Here is a 20,901-nt window from a genome sequence, read left to right on the forward strand (position 1 = left end):
TTTTTTTTTTTTAAAAGAAGCAGACTTTTATTTAAGCGAAATATTAATCGTAAATGGCAGCACTAGGAAAGCCATGCATGCGTTAACGTGTTCAGTATTTTTGGAAGTTCCTAATTTGCTGAAATAGGCATCACTTTGCAGTGGCAACCGGAATTAAATTTAGATTGTGGAAATGATGTGTTCCATGTAAAATTTGGGTTGTGATGGCTTTTAAGAAATCTCTCTTTGTTAGGTTATCCACACTGTAAAATAATTTGGTGATTGATTATACGGGGGTAAGTCTTAGAACCTAGTTAAAAATTATATATTCTGCGTGTTTGGAGTTTACTTAAAATCGTGGACTTTGCAGGTACCAGTTGTAGTGAGTTTCAATACCTATGTAATTTACAGTTAGGGAAGTTTACTGTTGACTTTTCCAAACAGGAGCCTTATGCTGATCTAAACATGTTGTTAATAAAATATGGTGGGTGAAATGATGGGTTATTTTTATTTTGAATTTTTAGTATTAATGTCTCCCCGCCCCCAATACAATTGAGTAATCATCTTCACCTCTCTTCCCTAAAGACTCCAGTTTGGATAACATAAGGTCCAATCGTTAGGATTTTTATCCTCTTACTAAAGCGACTTGCAATAAATATCCTGATTACACATTGAAGACAGTGACTTTTTGGGTTTCCCAGTGTGATTCATGTTCATTTTTGTTAAATAAGACCGGTGCTCATTGGTGAATTCATTAATGCTGACTTCCTGGGGACTGTATCTACTCACCATTTCAATAAGTTTTATGATCTTTAGGGAAGTAGGGCAGCTTTGTCTCCATGAAAACATTGTATATGTTGGATTGAATCATATGAGTTAATGGCAAGCTTCCCAAATTATCTTTCGGAGTTCTAGAAATAGTTTGCATTTACCAGTGGGGGAGGGGAGGCAGAAAGAAAACATGCCTGTGGGCGGTCAGGCGTGTTGTGTATTTATACTCTTGCTTTTAAATCGGTTTTCCCTGTTTGTTTGTAACTTAGCGCTTTCTGCCTTCTTAGGGAGGTATTTGGTAGAGACTCTTTGAAGTTGGGTTCAGAAGTGTAGAATTGGCAAAGTTATTGCCAGCGTCCTGGTAAGTTTTGGGTGGCACGGAGTCACATTATTTTCTGACAGTGTAAAGGCCACGTTGTGAGGGTGGTTTCTCGGTAACTTCCTCTTTGCAACCGATGTCATTTTTTTTTTTTAAAAGAAGCAGACTTTTATTTAAGCGAAATATTAATCGTAAATGGCAGCACTAGGAAAGCCATGCATGCGTTAACGTGTTCAGTATTTTTGGAAGTTCCTAATTTGCTGAAATAGGCATCACTTTGCAGTGGCAACCGGAATTAAATTTAGATTGTGGAAATGATGTGTTCCATGTAAAATTTGGGTTGTGATGGCTTTTAAGAAATCTCTCTTTGTTAGGTTATCCACACTGTAAAATAATTTGGTGATTGATTATACGGGGGTAAGTCTTAGAACCTAGTTAAAAATTATATATTCTGCGTGTTTGGAGTTTACTTAAAATCGTGGACTTTGCAGGTACCAGTTGTAGTGAGTTTCAATACCTATGTAATTTACAGTTAGGGAAGTTTACTGTTGACTTTTCCAAACAGGAGCCTTATGCTGATCTAAACATGTTGTTAATAAAATATGGTGGGTGAAATGATGGGTTATTTTTATTTTGAATTTTTAGTATTAATGTCTCCCCGCCCCCAATACAATTGAGTAATCATCTTCACCTCTCTTCCCTAAAGACTCCAGTTTGGATAACATAAGGTCCAATCGTTAGGATTTTTATCCTCTTACTAAAGCGACTTGCAATAAATATCCTGATTACACATTGAAGACAGTGACTTTTTGGGTTTCCCAGTGTGATTCATGTTCATTTTTGTTAAATAAGACCGGTGCTCATTGGTGAATTCATTAATGCTGACTTCCTGGGGACTGTATCTACTCACCATTTCAATAAGTTTTATGATCTTTAGGGAAGTAGGGCAGCTTTGTCTCCATGAAAACATTGTATATGTTGGATTGAATCATATGAGTTAATGGCAAGCTTCCCAAATTATCTTTCGGAGTTCTAGAAATAGTTTGCATTTACCAGTGGGGGAGGGGAGGCAGAAAGAAAACATGCCTGTGGGCGGTCAGGCGTGTTGTGTATTTATACTCTTGCTTTTAAATCGGTTTTCCCTGTTTGTTTGGTATATGATTTTTTTTTCATTTCTGCTATCCTGTACTGTCTGATGTATGCAGTTGCAATCATTAACTCCATAAATAACTACTTTTTTGGGGGCCATTTGAGTAGTTAGAATCAGATTATAGTATTTAGAACAAATTGCTGAACTGTATGGAGGATGAAAACAGTATGGGCATGAGAAAGTTTTGCTTACAGTGGAGGAACTTATTGTGACTCGTTAATGGCTTAAAAATTGCTGCTAAGCTCACCATCAGCTTAAAACATTCTTCTGTCAGTTTTGGTTATTAATATGGGAGAAACTGGAATGGCCCCCTTATGGAAATTATTATTGTTATTTTTTATTGATTGTGTAATAGAAGTGTTAAAATATCTTAAAACTTTTACATATGTTCAGGAATCTTCATGATACTTGTGTTCTCAACACAAATGGACGTTTTTGCACAGTTATCAAGATACCTATCTACCAAGAAAACAAGAAAAAACTGCTTCCTCTGTACTGGGAACCTTTCAAGTAAATGAGAAAGGGCAGCAGCTTAATATAAACATGGGGTTACTGACAAAAGGAGCTGTGAGTAATGAACGTTTGGAACATTAACCTGTTGATTAAATACATTAGTTCATATATAGCAATACTGTATAAATATAACCTGGTCAGATGAGTAGCTGGTAAAGGAATCCCCTTTACACAACAACTTATAGCAGGATTACTATGAAGAATTTGTTAGAACACATTTTAGATGGAGTTAGTAGAAATTATTTGTTGGGCTTGTTCAATTTCAGAGTTACTTATGTAAAAAGAATAGAGGAGAATGTGAATTGGAGGAAGTGTGGGGGAATGGCAGAAATACTGGCACTGCCTGGGACTTTGTATTTTTCTAGAACATGTGATTTTGACATTTATAACATTTATAGTGTAAGTTATTTAAATGCAAAAAAAAGAAAGGATCTAACATGAGGCATTTGTATTTTGTATTCAGACCTTCCCATAGCAGAGAAGGGATAGGACCTTAAGAACTGTAGAAAAGAATTGGTTAAAAGTGGTCCATTTGCAGACCACCTTGGCACTATCTCCTGCTCTACCACCACTAGAAAATTGAAGTTTGAAGATAGAAAAACAATTTTTTGAGAAAGTAGATGCTGAAGAATTTGGCTTTACCTATTGCCTTTGGGATTGTACTCAGAGGGCAATTAATTGTCCTTTAGTTATAGAGACAGAGGAAAGGGGCTCAGCCTGGTTTGTGCTCTAGGAGGTGGGTGGTGCTTTGTGTCATTTAGACCTTAGGCTAAGGTCGGTAGTTTTGGGCTTTCTTTGTGGAGGATGAAACAGGTGCAAAGAAGTTAATTCACTTGTTCAAGGCTCCCAAAATGTTCAGTGATATACTAGGATTCAAACCATGTCAGTCTGTGTTCTTTTGTGGTGACCTTATTTGCAATAGATTTTCCCAGCTTTTTTTTTAGTCTTGGTTTGTAGATATCCTTACAAAAATCTTTCCTTTCCTTGGTGCTGGGGACCCAACCAAGGGCCTTGTGTATGATAAACCAGTCCTCTACCACTGAGCTATCTCCTTCCCTGTTTGTTCTTCCCTGTTTGTCCAGGCTAGCCTTGAATTTGATCCTCCTGCCTCAGCCTACTGGGTAGTTGGAGGTACAGGTGTGTGTCACTGTGCCCTACAAAAACTGTGTTTATAATCACATTTATATTTTTTCAGTTTTGTAGCTCTACTAACTGGGTCAAGTGATTGTACTGGATAAATGAAAGTTGTAGGATTCATATCATTGTGCTTAACTCCCTAGCACTATTTAATAAAATGCAATCTTCTTGTTAGCTGCTGTATTTCCTACCTTGAGATTAGCAGTGGTGAAAGTAGCCTCTTGAAATACCACCAGCGGAAATGTTGTTTTGGTCCAGGCATGGTAGCGCATGCCTATAATCCCAGTGACTCTGGAGGCTGAGGTAGGAGCATCTCAAGTTTGAGGCCTATTTATTGAGGCCCTAAGCAACTTAGACCCTGTCTTAAAAGAAGAGGCCTGGGGTTGAGGCTCAGTGTTACGTAAAGTGCCCCTGGTTCAATTACAGTATCCAAAAGAAAAAAAAAATGTTCTGTTCTGTGCTAGAAAAATTTTACAATTTTTTAGTTATAGAAGACAGTACAGTGTTTTTTAAAAAATATTCTTAGTTGTTGATGTACCTTTTATTTATTTTATTTATGTTTATGTGGTGCTGAGGATTGAACCCAGTGCTTCACACATGCTAGGCAAGCACTGTGCCACTGAGCCACAACCCCAGCCCCAGTAGAATGTATTTTGACATATCATACATACATGAAGTGTAAATCTGTGCATGAAATTAGCAAGGAAGAGCAAATAAGAGTATGCCTAACTTAAAAGTGTACATTTCTGAAAACTTATGTAGGAAATAGCATTTATATTTTTGTGTTGTATAGTGGTTTAAATGAGAGTCCTTGTGGAGAACTGCCTCTATTCAAACTCAGGTTGTATCCCTCACTAGCTCTGTGATCTTGGAGTAGTAGTAACTCCTGCTGTGTAGTTATTTCACTTGGGCAATGAATGGGGCAGTCATTGAGCTCAGTTTGTTTGATAGTTTATGTCAGTTGAGAAGATTGAGTTAAATGTTTGTAATATGTGTAGATGCTTGGCATACCAAGGATCCCTTAAGTGTAATGGGATGGGTTTGGTTTTGAGGTTCATTTCTTTGTATTATATTTTATTTGCTTGTTATTAGTTTTAGTAGGGTCATAATGTCAAAAAAATTTTTGCAGTTCTGTTTCCTGAGGTCTTGGGAACATTTGAAATAAAAAGCAATAATTTATTTATTCTCAAAGTTGTGAATAAGGGCTTAGATACACCCTGAAGAATTAGATTGAATGTTAACACTGGGCACTACTTTTTGGTGTGGATATAGTCTTGGACCTTTTGCATGCCTTTGTTGCTATTCTTTTACTTGAGTTTTGACTTTTTAAATCTACTTGCACAATTTGGAACATTTTCCAAGTCTTAAAATAAAAATGTGTAACTCCTTTGAGGCTGGATTCAGCAGAGCCTAGGATTTGCCTTTTAGTTTGGAGTGATTACTTCAAGTAGGCTTTTTTTTTTTTTTCCTTCTTCCCCTCTAGTTTTGACCATTTGCCTGAGTTCTTGCTCCATATTATCAGTTCTGTCAGGAAAGTTCTTTTCCTCTGAAATACCTATAAATCTTGTCCTGATTTCATTTCCCATTCTTATAACAGCAGTGATTTTTGCTCATAATAATCAATGATCAAGACTGTACTGGTGCTTTGACAAGTACTGTGGCACTCTGAGCAGCTGATATCCTCAATTTAACAGGAAAATAGAGGTTTAGGTAGTGAGGGGCAGGAGTAGGGATGTAGGCTCAGTTTGTCTGATAGTTTATGCCAGTGTTCTTACCTGGCAGTCTACTGTCTATAGTGAATGAATAAGTGAGGGAATGGTCATTAGGTTTGGGTTATTGCCTTCCTTAATTTTTTAGTTGGTTGTCCTGAGCAACCTTTCTTCTCTATCCTATCTTCTGTAACTACTGACAGTGTAATTTATTTAAAATACTGGTTTCATTATGTCAGCTCCCCTGCTGGAAAACCCATAATGGATTCCCTGTGTCAACTGGATTGAGTTCATATGCTTCAGTCTGGCTTTTAAGGTGTCATTCTACCTAGTCAGCTTTATTTCCCATTCTTCCCTGAGATTCTTGCCTATCTTTCAGATCCTGCAGTTTTGCCATACTCATTACAAATTTCTGTGATTTTGTTCATTCCATTCCTTCCCTTTGTCCTTTTTATAGCCTAGTTTCAGTCCTACTACTCCTATAAAGTCTTTTCTGGCTGTCTTGACTCAGGATATTTTTTTGAGATCCTGTTGCATTTAATGAGTATAACAAACTGCATATCTGTTGTTTCTGTGGCATGTGGCATGCAGTTTCAACTACATATTACAATTCTAGAGCTGAAATAATACTATTTTCATGTTAAAATGAATTGTTTATGCAGGGCCTCTGTTTAAATGAGAGCAGTGATAGCCCTATTTCACTATTACTAATAAGGCAGAATCTTCTTTTTTGAATTAGATTTCCAAGGTTTAGGTGTATTATTTATATTTAATTGTTTATTTGAATTTTAATACTGCCAGAGTGAAGGAAAAAATCCTTGTCAATTCTTAAGAGTTAGGTGAAAGTGGATATAGGTTTGTTCTCTTAATGGTGAAATAGTAGCCACAGTAGAGAGTCAAAACATAGTTAGGAACCATGTCACACTGAGTTGACTTTATCTGATTTTACAGATTGACTATTCTTTATCTGAAAGTTTTGGGTCCAGAAGTGTTTCAGATTTTGGAGTTTTTCAGATTTTGAAAAATTTTTTCAGATTTGATTTTGTGGATGGAACCCAAGTATAAGCATGAAATTCATTTGTTTCACATTCACATTGTACCCATAACCTGAAGTAATTTTATATAGTACTTTCAGTGTGCCGGTGGCTTGACTTCATCTTGTTATAGGAAATCAGGTGTGGAGTTTTCCACTTGTGGGGTCATGTTGATGCTCCAAAAGTTTTGGATTTTTTGATTAGGGATGCTCCATCTGTAGGCTGACATAAATATTGTTAAAATTTTTAATTTTTTGAAATTCTAAATCTTTAAGGCTTTTCTTCCTTATTTTCTCAGTGGTATGCCTACATAGGTTTGTTTTTTTTTTTTAATTTTTTTTATTTTTCTAAAGCTTTAACTCTTGTTACATCATATAGCATTCTAACCACACTAGAATCTCATTTGGGCTAATACTATTAACATTAATATTCAATATAGAGTGTGTCTATTATACAGCATAAGTGGGTTTAATCTACCAGAAGAATGTCATCTTAACCATCTTCCTTCAGTAAGTTTTATGGTAGATCTGTGCGATATTAGTTCTAATCAACCAGGGTAATTGACTCTACAGGTAACTAATTTGGTGTTATAGCTTTTCAACATTTAAAAAATTTTTAGAGTTTTAAAATGAAAGCTTCCTGCAAGATTTTGAGTCAAAATGAGCTATGTTGCTTTCTGAGAGCTTAGTTTTGTAACTCAGAAATAATATAATGAACTTTGTGAGAGTCATGCTGAAAGGTCAATAATTAAATTTCAGTAAATATAGAAAGAATACCCAGATTAAGGAAAAGATTTACATGAAATGAATAAATTGAGGAATGAATGAGGAAGAGTAGGTGTTGAATATTTAAAGTGGGAAGTTTGCCTGTTTCCCCCTTTGTCTACTGAAGGTTTGTTTCCTTTTTCTTTTTTATATTTTCATGTTTTGGGTACTGGGGATTAAACCCATAAGGGCTTTACCATTGAGCTACATCCCAGCTCTTTTCATTTTTTATTTTAAGACAGGAGTCTGACTAAGTTGCTTAGGGCCTCTCTAAGTTGCTGAAGCTGGTCTCAAACTTGGAATTCTCCTGCCTCAGCCTCCCTACCTGCTGGTATTACAGGTATGGGCAACCATGCCTGGCTTGTAGGTTTCTTGTAGGAGGTAGAATTTAAGAAAAAGAAGAGAAGGTGATGATCAAGAGTCAAAGATAGTTATTCCATTATCTTAATAGAACAGTTATTTGTATGAAATTTACTTTGGATGTGTTAAAACTTTTTTAAAAACAGGATGTTTAAAAATTTTAATACAGTAATTTTTTTTAAAACTCTTTAGGACTAGATATCATTCTACTTGATATTCTTTGTTTCATCAGAGGTCAGAGATATCAGTTAGTGCTTTTACTTCTTTCTTTGTCTCTCTCCCTTGCCCTTTTTTAGTATTCTAAAGAGTGGGGCAGTGAACTCTACACGGTTTTTAAGTGGATGTTTTGTGTTTTTATGTAATTTCTCGGAATGGTGATTAGCATTTTAACAGGGATCCAATATTAAGTGAGCAGATTTTTTAGTAATTTTTTTTTTTTGAGCAAAACCATGGTTGTGTGGGGAAATCATTTCACTTATACAAATATGTATATCAATATGATCAGATAAAATGTTACCTAAAATTTGCTCATGTATATTAAATATACTCAATCAACCTACGATCAACCTACAATCAACCTACGATTGATTGAGTATATTTAATACTTTTAATTCCTTTATTAAAACTCTCTAAGATTCGGTCATTTTAATAATTTTTGAAGGATATCTATATGGAAAGTTTGCTTCAATTAATAGTTGACTCAAAAGCTATATAGCCTTCTGTAGAACAATAATCTTGAAAGCACTCTATTAGCAGTAAGCAAACACCATGCCCAGATGTGTATTAAAATAATAGAGCATTTTGGTTACTAACTACACATAGAACACAGCTGATGAATTAGGGGGAGGTGTTCTATGTGTTCCCTTAATTTGAACAGACTAATTGAGTAGAGTGTAGGCTAATTTTGTTTGACTTCTATTTAGTTTCTGTCATGCCATTAACTCACAGTATTAGGCATTTGGATCATGGTAATAGATAATGAAATTCCTTAATATCCTTTTCTGTTTTTCTGCATAATTATTCTTTTATGAAATAGAACTTATGTATGAATTTTAAAGTATGGTTTGTGGCTATAGAATTGTTCTTTAGCACCATTTATTTATTTGGTACTGGGGGTTTAATTCAGGTGCACTTGACCACTGAGCCAAATCCTCAGTCCGATTTTGTATTTTATTTAGAGAAAGAGTCTTCTGCATTGCTTAGTGCCTCACTTTTGCTGAGGCTGGCTTTAAACTCTTGATTTAAACTCTGCCTCAGCCTCCCAAGCTGCCGGGATTACAGGTGTGTGCCACTCTTCCCAGTGTTAGCACCTTTTAATAACAAAATATAATATACATGTTTCCCCCTTGTACAGTGTTTATTTAAATCACTTTTCTCTGTAAGCAATGACCATTTATAAGATCTTATAATGGGGTTAGGAGTAGTCTGGTGTTGTGTCTGGGAAGTAGAGATTTCTTGTTCTTGTGCAAAAACAAAAGAAGAAGAAGAACAACAACAAATAGGCCCACAGTGGTATTACATCTTTGATTTTAGACTTCCTTGTGTCCAGCCAACAGAAGTCACAAAGTTTTGACATCTGTTGAGAAACGTTTGTGTGTGAATTGTTCCCTTATAGATAAGATTTGTTTAGATATGGTGGTTTTCACTGATATTTAAAGTTTCTTCTCTAAAATGTCTAATTAAAAAAAACAAGGGATTGGGAAATCCAATATCGTTTACTGTCATTTTACTTTAAAAAGGGATATATAGTAAGAGTATGTGTGTTTACGTATATGCTTGTTGTACATGCTTAGCGAATGTAGAAAGATGTGTAAAAGACCAGCAGTGGTGTTGGGGTGGGGCTGGAGTGGACAGATCATTTAGTCAGGTGTGGGAGAGACTTATTCATTTATAATCTTTTGAATTATTTAAATATGTTCATATACCATTTTGAGAATGGTAATTGTGAAAAATCAAAGTATCTCCTTGAGAATTTTTAATCTTTGAATTTGGACAGTCAAAAGAGCAAAAACTGTTAATATCTTGTGCTTTTCAGGCAGTTTTTTAAAGAAGTAGAACTGTATGTACGTATGTACATACGTGTACACACAGACACAAATCTTTCTCTCTCTCACACATACACACACACACACATATACATATTTTTTTGTACTTGGGATTTAACCCAGGGGTGCTTTACCACAGGGTCTCATGAGATACCTTGCTAAGTTGCTGAGTTTGGCTTTGAACCTGCAAACCTCCTATGTCAGCCTCCCAAGTAGCTGGGATTACAGGTGTGGTCCACCATGCTTGACATGATTGGAAACACTTTTATTCCTCAGATTTGTTGGCAGAATAACAGACCAGTGCTGAACTTGTGATTTATGAATTCTGTCCAAGCTTGATAATTAGAAACAATTCAGTGCCAGCTTTCAAAGGAGGTTTTGTTGTCCAGAAGTACATAAGTGTTGTCTTATTTCAAAGGTATTAGTCTTCCAAAGGTTTAGGAATCAGGTGAAAATTGGGATTCTCATAGGTTAATAGTTGATTTCAGGAATTGTGATACATTTGGGTACAGTGGGACTTATGGAACTATGCATTCTGATATTGTATGGACCTTACTGTGACCTGTGAACTTAATGTGTTATTGACTCCAAGGAGATACAAACATTGATTTTAATTCTGTGGCACAGTTACTTAATGCTTGCAATCCTGAAGCCACGGCCCTCTCTTCATCAGTAACAGAGGACGAAGTAGGATCTGATCTGGCAGTAATCTCTCATTATTGGTTGATGCTGTGAAGAGCTAGAGCCCGGCATACCTGGTTTGAATCCTGTCACTCCTATTTACTGTTAGGGCTTTGGGAAATAGATATCTAACTATTCCAGTTGGTTTCCACATCTGAAAAATGGGACTAATGGATAATTAGTTCTTCACAAAGCAGTTGTGAGCACTGAAATGGGAACACATGTAAAGTAGCATAGAGTATGGCAGAGAGAGAGAGGAGGTACTTAATAAGTAAATGTTAGCTACTCTTGGTGGCCTTTGCTAGCTGCAGCAGAAAACAGCTGAAGAGAGGTGGAAAATTGACACCTCTTCTTACAACTTATTCTGTAAACCTGTCTTGGCTGCTGTGCCAACTACAGAGATGAGATGGCTAATAAATGTTAGAATTTCTAATCCAGAGGGCTAAGACTGCATTTGGTGACTGAATTTTTATTGCTCAGTATAGAATAAGATTGTGTACTATGGAGCTTCATTAATGTATGATAACCATGTTCTTTTGCGTTAGTATTTTATATTGAATTTGATCACATTTTGACATTCCAAGAAAAAGAAAATTGCTACCTTCATTAAAAAGTAAATTGGGGCTGGGGCTGTAGCTCAGTGGCAGAGTGCTTGCCTGGCATGTGTGAGACAGATCCTCAGCGCCACATAAAAACAAATAAAATAAAGGCATTCTGTTCATCTACAACTACTAAAAATTTTATTTTTAAATAAATAAATTGGCCAGGTATGTTGGTGCACACCTGTAATCTCTACTATTCAGGAAACTAAGGTGGGAGGATCATAAATTTGAAGCCATCTTGGGCAACTTAATGAGACACTGTTTCAAAAATAAAAAAGGGATAGAGAGTTCAGTGGTAGAGTACCCCTGTGTTCAATTCCTAATACTGGGATGGTGGTGGTGGTGGGGAGAATTTGTACTCCTCTTCTCCAGTTCCTAGGAGATCAAACAGTACTGCTTGGGTCAGTCATATACATATACATGTTACATTTTATGCAAACTATGACATGAACTTTTATTAAAAATACGTATGGTGCAACACATGATATGTATATATACAAAAGAAACTGAAATAAGTTTTCAGGAGCTGATACTTGAACACCAGACATACAGTTATTTTCCATAATTTTCTGTCCCTCTCCGCTTTTTTTTTTTTGTGGGGCTGGGGGTTGAACACAGGGCCTTGTGCAAGCACTCTACCAACTGAGCTATATGTGCAAGCCCCTGTTTTCTATTTTAAATATACTTTTATAAACCTCTTATTATTGTTGTTATTTGTGGTACTGGTCATTGAATCCAGTGGTGCTTTACCACTATATCTTTAACCCTTTTTATTTTGAGACATTCTTGTTAAGTTGTCCAGGTTGGCCTTGAACTTGCCATCCTCCTATTTCAGCTTCCCAAGTAGCAGGGTTTATAGGTGTGTGCCGCTGCTACTGGCATTTCTTTATTTATATTTTGGGGTAAGAAAACCAGGTCCTCATTCATGCTCAGCAAGCACTGTATCCCCAAGCTACATCATCATTCCCCATTTCAGTATTTAAAAATAATGATTTTATTATTCGTTGAATTTAGAAAATGCTGGGTCAAAGGAATATAGAATTGTGATTTTCTGCACTCAGAATGGACACAAGTTGACATTCCGAACGATGGAGGCCTAGATAAGTCCCATTTATTGTTGCTGTGTCTAGTATTCTAAGGCTGTGTTAGGATTCTGAAGTTTTGATACACCAATTTTGTAAGGTGTGTATTGTAAGTAAGATACAAAGGATAAAAGGAATTTTGATGGCTAATAAATGTAAGCATAAAGACTTTTTGGGAAATCTGCAAGCAGCTGCAGATTAAGACCTGTGAATATTTCCCATAAAAGGGTAGTAATGATTAACAGGAATGACTGTTACAGTAGGTTTCTTATATCCTATTAGAGAAAAAGTTTGGATAATTACTTTATACTATTTTAAGCAAAAATGAACATGCCTTAACATGTTGGTTGCATGAAATTATACTATTTGAAGATTAAGTTTCTGTGATATTTAAACTGACATTCTGATCTATGACCTCTAGTCTCTGTTTCTAGCACAGACCTTCCTTGATCCAGAGTTAATTTGTGGACTCTTATTAGGGAGAGCCTTCCTTGAAGACAGTTGTCTTTCACTTATTTTATTTTCAGCACCTAGTAGAGTGCCTGATACCCGATAGACTTGCCATTCAATTTTAGTTGAACACATGAAATTCTGAGTTATAGTTATAATACAGTAGAACTTTGATCTTCAGATGATTCACATATATAAAACTAGAAGCCCACCCAATTTCACAAATTCATTGCCCCTTGGACTCATTGTGTTTATTATATGTAAGAATTGTGAGGGTCCGGCTCTGTGCAGTGGTACACACCTGAAATCCCAGTGGCTCCGGAGGAGGATGGTGAGTTTAAAGCCAGCTTCAGCAAAAGTGAGGTGCTAATAAGCAACTCAGTAAGACCCTGTCTCTAAATAAAATACAAAGTAGGGTTGGGGATGTGTCTTAGTGGTTGAGTGCCCCTGAGTTCAGTCCCCCCAAAATTGTGAGGGTCTGCCTGATGATCCAGCATCCTGTCCTTCAAGGTATGAGTTCTCAGTTCATAAATCTTCTGATGCCTTTGCCTTTGAGTCTGGCTTTCCCCCCAGGGCTCAGAGGATGTTTATGCTCTAAGTCCTAAACTAGCCCTTGCTCTATAAGTGAGTCTGTGGCCCAGATTGCCTCTTAAGTTTGGCTGTCTCCTCTCCTACTTTCGTTACAGTCTGTTGTGGAAACAATTTGCACTTTCTTCCAGTGTTTTACTATTGAGTGTAGACTGGTGGTAGCATTAGATTTTCACTTGATGCTGATAAGTGGCAACAAGACAATTGGAAGACAGATGAAGGTCATAATTTGAATAAGAGTAGGTGATGGTAACACCATGTTGTCATGGTGAGCAGGGCCACATTTTTTTACTTATCAAAATATTCTGAGACCTGGGATATTTGGAGTAGAGGTTTAAGATGAGAGAACTTGGTCTCCTTGATTCTTTTACTTGGAGCCTTCCAAATTAGGAGAGCCTTCCAAATTAGGTGACCCTTTTGTCATTAAGGGAGGCATTTGAACTGCTTAATAGAAATATTAATTTGTTGTCAGGGAAGAAAGGATTTTCAGTTTAAAAGTGAACTAAAACGATTGCTACAATATTTCAGTGGTATTTTAAAAGAATACTTAAAAATGAATGTTTTAAAAATTCATTGGTAAATTTAAAATCACCAAGGATAGTACATTTAAGAGATGAATATTTTCACTTTCCCCTAAATGTTATTAAATGAGGGAATGAATGCATCCTACAGGCTTTTTTAGCTTTATGTTTGCTTGTCTGGACCAGTGTGCTCTTGCTCAGGTAGGTAACTTGGTCTTTGGTATCTCTAAATACTTTACTCATTGTATGCAGGTGTATTTTCTAATTTCTTTTCCACCCCACCCCTCTTTGGGTCAGATGTTGTGGGGATCTTGTTGCCTTGTTTCAGCTAGCCTCATTTGCCTTTCTTGTGTTTTCTTCTAGATGACTCATATGTTTTGGTAGTGAATACATTGGTTTTTAGCATAGCAGTGACTTCCTACAAGTGAGAACTGGCAATGACAGGAAAGTGTGTTTTGTTTTGTTTTTTATTTTTAGACTGTAACAACATACTCATGTACTTTTGATAAATATTACTATGAATGCCTATGATATAATTTAAAAGTTAGGTTTGAAGCCATCTTCAAACCGTAGTTTTCAGGATGGTTGTCAGTGTGAGGGCTGGGTCTGTATTTCAGTGGTAGAGAGCTTCCCTAGCATGTGTGAGGCCTGGGTTTCATTCCCAGCACTGTAAGAGTAGTAGTTGTCAGTGTGAATGGGGGCGGGGGTGTTTCTGGTTTGATTTCAGAATACATTCTGCATCTTCTGTTTTATTCTTTGTAAAATTTGGATACATTTCTACTTATCTCTCTGGAGTTTCAGTTCCTCTAGTTGCAAAATACCAAATACTTACAAGGATTTAATTGGAATACAAAGATGGCATAAGTTAAAAAGAACACTTGGTTTTACTCCAGTGTGTGTCTTGTTTGTGAATGGGCTCTGTATGATTGTAAATAGGGGAGTTATGTGAGTATAATAAGGAAATTGCTCTGGCTTATACATTTTCTCTGGTGTATTCATGTTTTGCACCAAGTAGCAATAGCTGAGCTCAAAGTACGCTAAGAGCTGAATGCAACAAGCCATGGAGGTCACTCTTGAGTTCTTTCTTCCTTTTGGCCTAGTTTGGCCATGTTTTCAGTTTTGAAAGTTATTGTGTGATTCTTCCCGATCTCTGAGCATTTTGCCTATGTGCACCAACATTCTCAAGTATTTATTATTATTATTTTTTTTGGTAGTGGAGATATAATCCAGGGATCCTTTATACTACTAAGCCATATCCCCAGCCCCCCAACTCCTTTTTTTTTTTTTTTTAGTTGTAGATGGACACACAAAATCGTTATTTATTTTTATGTGGTGCTGAGGATCAAACCCAGGGCCTCACGCCTGCAAGGCAAGTGCTCTACCACTGAGCTACAACCCCAGCCCCCTTTTCTATTTTTTATTTCACTTAGTTCATTTAGTTGCTCTTTAAGTTGCTGAGGCTGGCTTTGGAATTGAAATCCTTCTGTCTTAGCCTCCCCAGTTGCTGGGATTATAGGTCTGTGCCACCATGACCAGTCTCAAGTATTCTTTTTCTTACACCCCCCCACAACTTAATGTTGTATATTGCAATTATTTATGAGGAATTTAACATTAAAAATTTATTAGTATTTTGTATGGGTTTTAATTGCTTTTGTTAATGTTTTGCTTATAAAGTTGCATAAGTTTTGCATGTCTCCCTTAACCTTGTTTTTTTTTTTTTTTTTTACATTTCATAAAGCTGTTACTTTTAACAGGTGATTTTGCACAAAGTGAAGTTTTTCATGAATGTATATATTGTCTTACAGAATGCACAGCACTGTGTGTGTGTGTGTGTGTGTGTGTGTGTGTGTGTAAGGTTTTGTCTGGCACTGTAGAGATACTCAGGAAATGTCAGTTTCCTTTCCTCTTCCTCAGAAGGCGTTTTCATCATATTCAGCATAAAGTTCAGACATTTTTCCTTAGCCTTTGAGCCACCTCTTCCCCATGTGATCTGGTCCCCAGGCACCTCACAAACCTTTCCTAGTTCATAGTACCATTCCCCTTGTTCCCTGTGCTCAGCCATACCAACTCCACACTCACTGAACAAGTTTATCTCTGTCTCAGCATCTTAATTACTTTGTCCTTTGCCTCATGTTCTGCCCTGATATTGTCATATACCTTACTCTTTCATGTCATTCATATTTCAGTTTCAGTGCCATTACACCAAAGAGGTGACACTGAAGCAGCTGCACATTCCCAACCATTTTTAGTCATAAGACCCTTCTCATTGCACTTATCTTTTTTTCTAATGAAGTAGCCTTAATGGATGATTTATTTTCTTCCCTGGAGAATTTAAATTTCATGAGAACAGAAATAGGCTCTGTCTTGTCACTCTGTCTCCAGTACCTAGAACAGAACCTGGCAGGGACTTAGTAAATATTTGAGTGAATTAATGTTTTAGGAATGTTCTTGTCACCTGCTGGTATTCTTAAACTGGTTCATCCTTACAGTGGAATATTGAAAATAAATTATTCAAAGAGGGTGTTCAAGGTAGGGTTAGAAGAGGTTTTGTTAAATTAGTAGTTATGTTTGGAAGCCCAGTGACATGATGAGAGCTGTATGTTTTTCTTAGAGGAATGTTTTTTAGAGAGAGAGAGGATTTTAATATTTTTTAGTTTTTTTTGCGACACAATATCTTTGTTTGTATGTGGTACTGAGGATTGAACCCGGGCCGCACGCATGCCAGGCGGGCGCGCTACCGCTTGAGCCACATCCCCAGCCCTAGAGGAATGTTCTTAAAGATGATATTTGAATCAATCTAGAAAACAGGTAAAGGGAATAATTAATGATCTGATCTTAAAATGTCATTTGTGCTAATCATAAATGCTAGATTTTTATTTATTTATTTTAGTTGTAGTTGGACACAATACCTTTATTTTTATTTATTTTTATGTGGTGCTGAGAATTGAGCCCAGCACCTTGCACATGCTATGCAAGCGCTCTACCGCTGAGCTACAACCCCAGACCCCATAAATGCTAGGTTTTAAGAAATTAATATTTTGGGCTGGGGATGTGGCTCAAGCGGTAGCGTGCTTGCCTGGCATGTGTGCGGCTCGGGTTCGATCCTCAGCACCACATACAAATTAAGATGTTGTGTCCACTGAAAACTAAAAATAAATATTAAAATTCACTCTCTCTCTCTCTCTCTTAAAAAAAAAGAAATTAATATTTCGTTTCAATTAAAGATACATACTTCATCATTCAAGTAACTTTGAGGGCTAGGTACCATCATTTGTATTTAAGAAATTTCCTTTACATTTACATACAATATTGTCTTCATTAATCATGCTTATCTCCTCAAGTTGGCATTTGAGTCAGAATTCTTAGTTGTACTGTAGTAACCCAATTCCTATTTTTGGTTTCATCCAAGAGAGGTGTGGTTCATTGGAATGTGGAATCCAAAAGTGGATTGAACATTTATTTATATATAGGAAGAACATCAAGTCAGCTGGGCTTTCTGTCAATCCAAATCAGATCCAATTTAATGCTACCAAAAGTCTCTGTCAACAGCCCTGTAGTTTTTTTTTTTTTTTAATTTTTAAATTGTTGATGAACCTTTATTTATATGGTGTTGAGAATGGAACCCAGTGCCTCACACATGCTAGGCAAGCACTCTACCACTGAGCCACAACCCCAGCCCAGCCCTATAGTTTTTTTTTTTTTTTTTTGAGTTGGTTTCATACTTTCATAGTAGATTGGCTTTCTTTACACAGTAGAAATATAAATTGACAGTGCCTGAATTTTTATTTTCTCTTTCCTCTCTTGTAGAGACAACTTTTTTTTTTTTTTTTTTTAAATTTGGAAACTTGAAAGACTGTGATCAATTTGGTTTTGGAAGGTGCCCACATGGCCACATTAAAACTGATTTCTCCCAAGTTCTCAGAGGAGGCCAAGAACAGTGGTTGTGAAAGTTAAGTAAATAAGAGAGTGTCTAGGGAGACCCCTTTTTCCCTAACTGACCTTTGTATTCATTTTTAGTTGGGAAGATTGGGCCTTTAGTTCATGATACAGTGGCACTTAAAGTTCTGTTTTATCCAGAAGTGACATATTCCTTGATCTTTAACTCTGAGCCTTTTCAAATAAAGAATTCATTTTTAAAATTAAAAATTGAGGATACTCATGTGATACTAATTGTAATTTTGTGGGAGGTACTGGGGATTGAACTCAGGGTCTTGTATGTGCTAGGCAAGTGCTTCACCACTAAGTGACATCCCTAACTCTACCGCCCTTGGTTGCCCAGCTGACCTTGAAGTTGATAATCTTCTTGTTTCAGCCTCCTGAGTAGCTAGGATTACCAGTATGTGCCACTATGCCTGGCAGTAATTGTAGTATTATGTACTTTGATTGTAGCTAACAAGGGTCTTCAGATGAATTGTCTTGTTAAAATGAAATGTAAAATAAAAAATGAAATGTAAAATAAAAATTTGATGCAATTTATTTTTGTATTCTTTTTAGTATTAACATTGCTAATTTAATAACAATGGAAGCAGATATTTAAAGGCACTAGGTAATTGTCAACAGGTTCATTATACAAGTTTAGGGGATATTTTAACCTCTCAGGAAGATAACTGTCTTTATCCTAATGAGACACTTAAATAATTTTAGTGTGTAACAAAATTAAGTTTTAAAAATGCTTAATTAGCTTACCAAAATAAGAAAATGAGTTGCTACATAGAGGAAACTTTCTGTGACCTAAGAAATTATTAAATTCTTTTAGACTTCATTTCCTTCATTTTTATGACATTATACTGGGTTTCCTAGGTGTCCTCTGGATCTAAAGTTCTATGATTTTAGGATTACATGCATAGTTTAAAAATTGTATTGAGCCAGATTGTAGGGAAAGTATACAATACTGATATATGCCTAAACAGTCCCCCTGCCTTTTTTTGAGTGGGGAGCGAGTATTGGGGGTTGAACATAGAGGTGCTTTGCTACTGAACTATATCTTCAGTCCTTTTTATTTTTTAAGACAGGGTCTCACTAAGTTGCTAAGGTCCGCTCTTAAGTTGCTGAGCCTGACCTTGAACTTGTGATCCTCCTGCCTCACACTCCCTGGCTGTGTGTGCACCACCACACCTGGCTGAAATAGTTGGCATTTCTCAGACTCATTTTCAATTAATATTAGTCTCAAAGAATATATTTTAGATACCTGAATATGAAAATTTTATTCATTAATTTTTCTTTCATGAGTTTCACATGCATAAGTTATATCCCATTTCATTGTAGAGAATTAGAAGAAATAGCGCCACATGAGAAGATACTGTTCACATCTATAACTTTACTAATACTAAAATTTCAAGAGCTGACATGTTGACAACTAATTGAGAATTTTCATATGATAAAATAATTTGCAAAAAAATTAGATGTATAGGTTGTATGATAGGAGGAGAGGGTATCAAGGCATGAAGTTATCTAACATTGTGGTCTTTTCTAGCCAACAGTTTGGTTTATGTCTAGCATGTGGTTTGTAAATTGAAAAGCAATGAGAAAGGAATAAGAAAGGTAAGCAAGAACGTTGTTGCACTGAAGAGTTTGGACATTCTTTGATGAGAACTAGAGAAGGGTTTTAAGCAGAACATCAGGATTGTATTTTAGCCCTGGATGTAGTGCATGGAGGATAAGGATTTGGGAGGGAAGGGTCTTTAGCTCTGAATGGGAGTTGGGGGTGGGAGGAGAGTTAAGCTGGTAGTGTTAATAGGTGTGAATGACACCACATGGTATAGTATGGTATAATGATCAATGTTTCTCAATTATGTAAAACAATTGGAAATTTTAGAGCTAAGGTTTTCTTCTCTGATTTGTTTTTCTGAGGAATGGGTGGGGGTGATCAAGATTGAGAATTTACAGGGATGGGGAGTTCACTTGTTATTTGTATAGCTAATAGATAAATGCTAAAATAGGAGGGCAGGGAATGGGAAATTGCTTAAGAATGAGGAATCTCATTTCCATCATGATTCTCATATTTTTAAAATTCCTAAAGATTTTACATTAATACGAAAGTAATTAGAATCTGGCAACATTAGTGTGAGTTATATATTATATATTGATTGTTACTATATACTGTTTTAGTCAACTTTTTTGCTGTTGTGATTTAAAGAATTTGCCTAGAACAACTGTAAGGAGGAAAAGTTTATTTTGGAGGCTCATGGTTTTAGAGGTCTTAGTCCATAGAAAGCCGGTCCCATTCCTTAGGGCTCCAGGTGAGGCTGAACATCATGGCAGGAGAGTGTGGCAAAGGGAAGCAGCTCACATCACAGTGATTGGAAAGCAGAGAGGGAGAGATAGAGATAGAGATAGAGATAGATAGGTAGATAGATATACTGCACTCTCCAGATACAAATATATAGCCAAAGCCACACCCCACTTCCTCTAGCCACACCCTTACCACTTCAGTTACTCACTGATTAGGCTAAGGCTCTAACCCAGTCATTTCTTCTCAAAACTTTCTTGCATTATGTCACATGTGAGCTTTCTGGGGACACCTCACATTCAAACCATAACATGTATATTGCTTTTATAAACTTGTTATTGTGGCCAGGAATGTTAGCACATATCTATTATCCCAGTGGCTCAGGAGGCTGTGGCAGGAGGATCACAAGTTCAAATCTCTCCTGAGCAACCCAGAGAGAGACCCTGTTTCAAAAGAAAAGGAAAATAAAGGGGTCTGGGGATGTGGTTCAGTGGTTAAGCACCCCTGGGTGCAATCCCTGGTGACAAAACAAGACAAAACAAAACAAATGAAATAAACTTTGTATTGTGAAATAATTTAAGGCTTAAGAAGAGTTTTAAAGATAGTCTAAAGTTTCCATGTACCTTTTACCCAATCTCTCTGTGGTTCTCTATAACCATGGGGTGGGTGTGTGTGTGTGTGTGTGTGTGTGCGCGCGCGCGCGTGTATAAAATAAAATGTAATCACTATCATTGCTTTAACAACTGGAATGGGGTGTACACACACACACACACACACACACACGACCTAAGCTACATCGATACAATAGTGAAATGTAGGCGCTAGTTGGATTTCATCAGTTTTCCCCCAATAACATCTTTTCTTTGTTCTGGGACCCAATCAAGGACCCCATGTTGCATTAAATTGTTTTCTTAAAGTTTTTTTTCTTATCTGTGACAATTTCTGTCTGCCTTATTATCCATGATCT

The 20,901-nt window shown here is 36.5% G+C and overlaps 1 protein-coding gene across 3 annotated transcripts in view; it reads left to right on the plus strand.

Annotated features, from left to right (window-relative positions):
- Nucleotides 1–1,000: 1,000 nt before the first annotated feature.
- The window catches only part of Tbl1xr1 (TBL1X/Y related 1), a 155,664-nt gene continuing 135,763 nt past the window's right edge, over nt 1,001–20,901 (plus strand). For 2 of the 3 annotated variants that reach the window (XM_048814256.1, XM_015494249.2), the window contains exon 1: nt 1,001–1,111. The gene's annotated coding sequence lies outside the window, so the exon portion shown is untranslated. Of the gene's footprint in view, nt 2,787–20,901 lie in introns of all 3 variants that reach the window. The other variant, XM_048814257.1, reaches the window with a different exon arrangement.

The sequence above is a fragment of the Marmota marmota genome, unplaced genomic scaffold (genome assembly GCF_001458135.2).
Source record: "Marmota marmota marmota unplaced genomic scaffold, marMar, whole genome shotgun sequence".
Taxonomy (NCBI): Eukaryota; Metazoa; Chordata; class Mammalia; order Rodentia; family Sciuridae; genus Marmota; species Marmota marmota.